The following is a 7,257-nucleotide window of genomic DNA, read 5'->3' as shown; positions in this document are numbered from 1 at the left end:
CATAGAAAGGTGACAAGACTCACTCATGGTCACCCAATAAGCCAATGGCAGAGCCAAGAATTGAGCCCAGGTCTCCTGAGTCCCAGTGCAGTGCACTACCCACTAACTGGTACTGCTTCTATAAGATCTAGGAAGTTTATAAACAATGCATATTGTTCTTCTGACTTATATATACACACACACACACACATCTCTTTTTATTATTTGCATCACATTAGCATCTAGAGGCCCTAAGTGAGATGGAGGCCCCATTGTGCTGCTGAGCTTTGTGCATGCACAGAGTAAGACACTCTTCGCTCCAAAGTGTTTACAGTCTAGATAGAGAAGACAGACAAAGCATGGAGGAAACGTAACATTTTTATCATTATGTCACAGATGGGAAACACAGAGGGGATTTGCCAAAGTTTACAGCGACAGACCTGGGAAGTGAACACAGATCTTTTGAGTACCAGTCAAGTCCTTAACCACAAGATCATCCTTCCCCCTGAAAGCTGTGCTGGTGTTTGAGACTGGGAGTTTCATTCAAGCCTCTATCTAAACAGATACCCCCAGGAGAAGACAGCGTGGAATTGCAAATACACTTGAGAACTCCTTGAAAAATAAACATTTTTGGAAGGGCTCAGTAAGTGGAAATCTGGCCCTAGTTGATTCCAACAAATAAAACCCAGTCTTTTTGAGGTTAGCCTTGACAGACAGGAAGGATCTCAAAGCCAATTGCAGGGATGCAGCCCACAACCCAGCCCAGCTTCTCACACTATGGACAGAAGGAAGAGGCTGCGTAGGTGTAACAGTGCTTTCTCAGATAGCCCCCAGAAAGAGATAAATGAATGAAAGAGACCAGGAGATGGGTGCTAGAAGCAGAAAGTCAGTGTGGGAGAGATAAGGTATCTAGAACGACTGTGGTCCACTAACCTGTCTGACAGTAACCAGTAACAGCTGCTTCACAAAGAGATCCAGGAAACCATAGCTTCTTTCTGACTCCCATGTTAATGGTTGACTTATGCCCTGAAGCAGGAAGTTTTATATCCCATATCCAATTTTTAATCTACTGTAAATACAAACAATCCTCATATAAAGGTCTAATTCTATTTTTTCCCCCCGATAAGCTCTTGGTCTCAATAATATATAGTGGCAGCGAGTTCCACTGGTTAGCTTGCATTATGTGGCATCTCTGTGCTCTTATCCATAGAAGTGTCATACAAATAACACAAGAGATGCATTGAAACATAGTTTGTGAATTTCTTTGCCTAGTTAGCTTGAGTTAGAGAAGAACAGCAGAGTTTGCCTCCTCTTTGTTCTCCCAAGCACAGAGTGGTTATAGCAACTTTGCGGGGGGGGGGGGGGGTATTTTTAAAGATTCTGTCTGTACAGTAGCAATAATGTTTGACACACATTAAACCAGATTCCTATTTCTGCAGTCTGGAATAAACAGCAGTGCAGAAAATAGCAAGTGTAAAATAGCAGTTATATAGCAAAAAGCTTTCCTAGAACATTACAATCAGGATCGTTGCAGAATGGTGTTGCTGCTGACCCGGTTCATCCACTGCCTTGAAAGAAATTGGGTTTTTTTTTAAAAAAAGGAAACGTCCATGTAGCTGATTCCAGCACCTGGAGTCGACTTCAGAATCAATGGCCTACCCTGTACAGCCTGGAGACATTCAAGATTCAGACCCAGTATGTGCGTTTGAATTTAGCATATGCTTTCTCTTTGTCTACACAGCGCATTGGGATCTGGGTTGGCTCACAGAAAGAGGAGAGAAAGCAAGCTGTATGTTACTTCAGTTGCATCAACCCCCTAATGGTGAAAACCCAACCTTCATTGTCTTGCTGGAGTATAAAATGAACCAACCTCTTTGTATAAGGCAGGAAGGATGGTCTTAGGCTGACCAGATAGCAAGTGTCAAAAATTGGGACAGGAGGTGGGGAATAATAGGTGCCTACGTGAGAAAAAGACCCCAAAATCAGGACTGTCTCTATAAAATTGGGATATCTGGTCACCCTAGATGGTCTTGTGACTAAGGGTTTGTCTATACATCAAATGCTGCAGTGTGAAGACACTCCTTACACTGATGGGAGAGATTCTTCCTCAGGTAATCCACCTCCCCGAGAGGTGGTAGCTCATTCAACAGGAGACTTATTCCCTCCCCCGAGTGCTGTCTACAGGATGATGTCAATTTAACTGGGTCATTCAAGGGGTGTGGACTTTTCACACCACTGAGCAACATAGTTATGCCAACCTAATTTCCTAGGATTAACTAGGCCTGAAACACTACTGCAAGACTCAGGGAGATCTGGATTCAGCTCCTGCCTCAGTTCCCCCATGCCCAGCCCCATCTGTAAAATGGGGACATTACAATCTAAACGGGCAAATGAAGTGTTAAACTTTCAGGAACAGGAACTGTTTCTATGTGCATGTACGGCACCTAGCACAATGGGCTCCCCACTTTTGTTGGGTGGGGCCTTTAGGTGCTAACAGAACACACCTAAGGCTAATTGTAAACACCCAGAATATCAGATGATTATCTCAGCTACCCAATCCTCTGCAGTCCATAGAATCATAGAATATCAGGGTTGGAAGGGACCCCAGAAGGTCATCTAGTCCAACCCCCTGCTCGAAGCAGGACCAATTCCCAGTTAAATCATCCCAGCCAGGGCTTTGTCAAGCCTGACCTTAAAAACCTCTAAGGAAGGAGATTCTACCACCTCCCTAGGTAACGCATTCCAGTGTTTCACCACCCTCCTAGTGAAAAAGTTTTTCCTAATATCCAATCTAAACTTCCCCCATTGCAACTTGAGACCATTACTCCTCGTTCTGTCATCTGCTACCATTGAGAACAGTCTAGAGCCATCCTCTTTGGAACCCCCTTTCAGGTAGTTGAAAGCAGCTATCAAATCCCCCCTCATTCTTCTCTTCTGCAGACTAAACAATCCCAGCTCCCTCAGCCTCTCTTCATAAGTCATGTGCTCTAGACCCCTAATCATTTTTGTTGCCCTTCGCTGGACTCTCTCCAATTTATCCACATCCTTCTTGTAGTGTGGGGCCCAAAACTGGACACAGTACTCCAGATGAGGCCTCACCAGTGTCGAATAGAGGGGAACGATCACATCCCTCGATCTGCTCACTATGCCCCTACTTATACATCCCAAAATGCCATTGGCCTTCTTGGCAACAAGGGCACACTGTTGACTCATATCCAGCTTCTCGTCCACTGTCACCCCTAGGTCCTTTTCCGCAGAACTGCTGCCTAGCCATTCGGTCCCTAGTCTGTAGCGGTGCATTGGATTCTTCCATCCTAAGTGCAGGACCCTGCACTTATCCTTATTGAACCTCATCAGATTTCTTTTGGCCCAATCCTCCAATTTGTCTAGGTCCTTCTGTATCCTATCCCTCCCCTCCAGCGTATCTACCACTCCTCCCAGTTTAGTATCATCTGCAAATTTGCTGAGAGTGCAATCCACACCATCCTCCAGATCATTTATGAAGATATTGAACAAAACCGGCCCCAGGACCGACCCCTGGGGCACTCCACTTGACACCGGCTGCCAACTAGACATGGAGCCATTTATCACTACCCGTTGAGCCCGACAATCTAGCCAGCTTTCTACCCACCTTATAGTGCATTCATCTAGCCCATACTTCCTTAACTTGCTGACAAGAATACTGTGGGAGACCGTGTCAAAAGCTTTGCTAAAGTCAAGAAACAATACATCCACTGCTTTCCCTTCATCCACAGAACCAGTAATCTCATCATAAAAGGCGATTAGATTAGTCAGGCATGACCTTCCCTTGGTGAATCCATGCTGACTGTTCCTGATCACTTTCCTCTCATGTAAGTGCTTCAGGATTGATTCTTTGAGGACCTGCTCCATGATTTTTCCAGGGACTGAGGTGAGGCTGACTGGCCTGTAGTTCCCAGGATCCTCCTTCTTCCCTTTTTTAAAGATTGGCACTACATTAGCCTTTTTCCAGTCATCCGGGACTTCCCCCGTTCGCCACGAGTTTTCAAAGATAATGGCCAAGGGCTCTGCAATCACAGCCGCCAATTCCTTCAGCACTCTCGGATGTAACTCGTCCGGCCCCATGGACTTGTGCACGTCCAGCTTTTCTAAATAGTCCCTAACCACCTCTATCTCCACAGAGGGCTGGCCATCTCTTCCCCATTCTGTGATGCCCAGCGCAGCAGTCTGGGAGCTGACCTTGTTAGTGAAAACAGAGGCAAAAAAAGCATTGAGTACATTAGCTTTTTCCACATCCTCTGTCACTAGGTTGCCTCCCTCATTCAGTAAGGGGCCCACACTTTCCTTGGCTTTCTTCTTGTTGCCAACATACCTGAAGAAACCCTTCTTGTTACTCTTGACATCTCTTGCTAGCTGCAGCTCCAGGTGCGATTTGGCCCTCCTTATATCTTTCCTACATGCCCGAGCAATATTTTTATACTCTTCCCTGGTCATATGTCCAACCTTCCACTTCTTGTAAGCTTCTTTTTTATGTTTAAGATCCGCTAGGATTTCACCATTAAGCCAAGCTGGTCGCTTGCCATGTTTACTATTCTTTCGACTCATCGGGATGGTTTGTCCCTGTAACCTCAACAGGGATTCCTTGAAATACAGCCAGCTCTCCTGGACTCCCTTCCCCTTCATGATAGTCCCCCAGGGGATCCTACCCATCCGTTCCCTGAGGGAGTCGAAGTCTGCTTTCCTGAAGTCCAGGGTCCGTATCCTGCTGCTTACCTTTCTTCCCTGCGTCAGGATCCTGAACTCAACCAACTCATGGTCACTGCCTCCCAGATTCCCATCCACTTTTGCTTCCCCCACTAATTCTACCCGGTTTGTGAGCAGCAGGTCAAGAAAAGCGCCCCCCCTAGTTGGCTCCCCTAGCACTTGCGCCAGGAAATTGTCCCCTACGCTTTCCAAAAACTTCCTGGATTGTCTATGCACCGCTGTATTGCTCTCCCAGCAGATATCAGGAAAATTAAAGTCACCCATGAGAATCACAGCTGGATTTCTCCAACCTGGAACCTAATCCCAGGAGGGTGGGGCGGGGGGTTATTTTATCTTCAGAGAAAACCAAACAGGATGGGCGCTCATCGATCTTAAGAGAGAAACATTAGCCAAGTCATCACCCACTTCTTGTCCTGACCTATCCAATTTCTTGGTCCTGGCCCTTGAAAACAAGGCCTCTATTCCTGAAATGAGCTAGTGCAGTGAAGTGCTACTTCAGCGTCACCCTCCCTGTCAGAAAAGCCAAAGGCAGCTTTTTTTTTTTTTTTTTTGGGGGGGGGGGGGCATCGTTTTAACTAAACATGGCCATTCACTGTGATTGCCACAGTTTAAGGAAAGCTTGAATTACTGACTGATGGGACATTCATGCTCATGGTTGCCTTCGCAGGCACTTGGGGCATAGCTGCAGTTCTGCCAGTTCGGAGTCTTGGTGGTTTTATATTTTACTGTTTTAAGAACATAACAAAAGCTGCAGGGACTTCCTGCTCCCTTCCAGAGGGAGCAAATAGAGATGCCAAGGCCAAACCAAGGGTGGGAAACAGGAGAGTCAAAGGAAAGAAACATGCATGGAGCCAAATCAGGAATGTAGCCTGACTACACAGGACAAAAATATTTGCCCATTTTAATCAAGCTTCTTACTGGAATCCCCATCGCCCCTTCCCCACCCCTCCCCAGGCCTGCTATACCTCCGCCATGCTTCACACGAGCCCACAAAGAATATCGTCACTTATTCCTGCGTTGGGGTTGGTTCCCCCCCACCGCCATATTCTTTCCAACATTCATGGCCTGTCAACCAGCCCTGGTAACAAAAGCCCCACTAATTGGAATGTTCATGGAGATCGTTCGTCTCGCACAAGAACAACACACGCATGCAGGAGCAGTCGGGGCGCCTTTCTTCCTAGCAGTCCGCACCTGTCCTTTTTCACAGCTGGATTTCTCCAACCTGGAACCTAATCCCAGGAGGGTGGGGCAGGGGGTTATTTTATCTTCAGAGAAAACCAAACAGGATGGGCGCTCATCGATCTTAAGAGAGAAACATTAGCCAAGTCAAACACATGCTGGGGGCTGAAGCAACAGGATGGCCAGGCTGCAATGCCGGGATTCACCTTTGCTGTCTCCTTTTACACTCAGGACATTCTGAAGAGTGGCTCCAGCACGAAACAAAAGGAAACTTTAAAAGTGCCTTACCCAAAGCAGCTGCAAATCAGTGTCAGGATCCCAGCTCCACAACAGAAAATGAGTGCAGACTTGCTGTGGACAATCAATACATGCAAACGTAACAATACATTAGAGTCCACTTCAAAGAGCTTCCCTGATAGATAGCAGGGAGAATCTCTGTCCTCGCTTCCAGGCTTGTGCCATACCACCAGCTGCAAAGCAAACTTTTCAGAAGCAAATAATTGCAAAACGTGGGTGAGAGCATGCAGCTGTCTAGCTACCTGACATCAGGACACTAAAACTGCATTAAAATTATTCTACTGGTCTCTATTGATTTATGTTGATTAAACTGGATTCTGCTGGTCTGTTAGTTTAGACTGGAAAAACCAGTAATTCCGCAAATCACTAAGCCAATAGACCCATTACTCTGTTCCAAAAAAACCTATCTGTGAACTAGGAAGCAGTTAAAAAGTCTCCATGAGGCTCAGGTAATTATATGTCCAGGTACCATCATTTGTGACAGCAAACTAGCCCGAAAAATCAATTTTGCATGAGCCAAATTGGAAGCAAGGTCCTTAAAATTCTACAAAATCAGGCTGGCACCCTTGCAAGAATGTTCTATTGCATGAGATTTCCAGTGCTTCCTGCTTCTAGTATGGGCCCCAGGTGCTGCAGCAAGAGTCTTTGGGGACTTCCACTGGAAGTCCTGGAAAGAACAGAAGGATGAAAATGAAGACTGTTGGGGGTGGGAAGGGAAATGACAGGAACACTTAAATTGGTTCAGGTTTGGTTTAAGCTGAAGGATCAAGTTAATTTTTGTTTGATCTGAACTACTTCATTCAACATTAATTCAGAGTACAAACTGCTGGCATGAACCTCAGTTTATTATTCCCTTGGCCTCTCTCCCATGCTTATGTTGCCTCCGTTAACAAAAACACTATATAATTAATAGACATCCATTATTGCTGAATTCCATGTTAACTCATGAATGGAGAGCAAACAAACCTAATATGATCATCCGTGCATTGATTAAAACAAAATACCCAAGAGAAGGGATTCAACACTGGGGAAGTCTTTAGCATTAAAAACCAGTCATTT

Source organism: Natator depressus, chromosome 14 (assembly GCF_965152275.1).
Source record: "Natator depressus isolate rNatDep1 chromosome 14, rNatDep2.hap1, whole genome shotgun sequence".
Taxonomy (NCBI): domain Eukaryota; kingdom Metazoa; phylum Chordata; order Testudines; family Cheloniidae; genus Natator; species Natator depressus.
Note: the sequence above shows the minus strand (reverse complement) of the source record.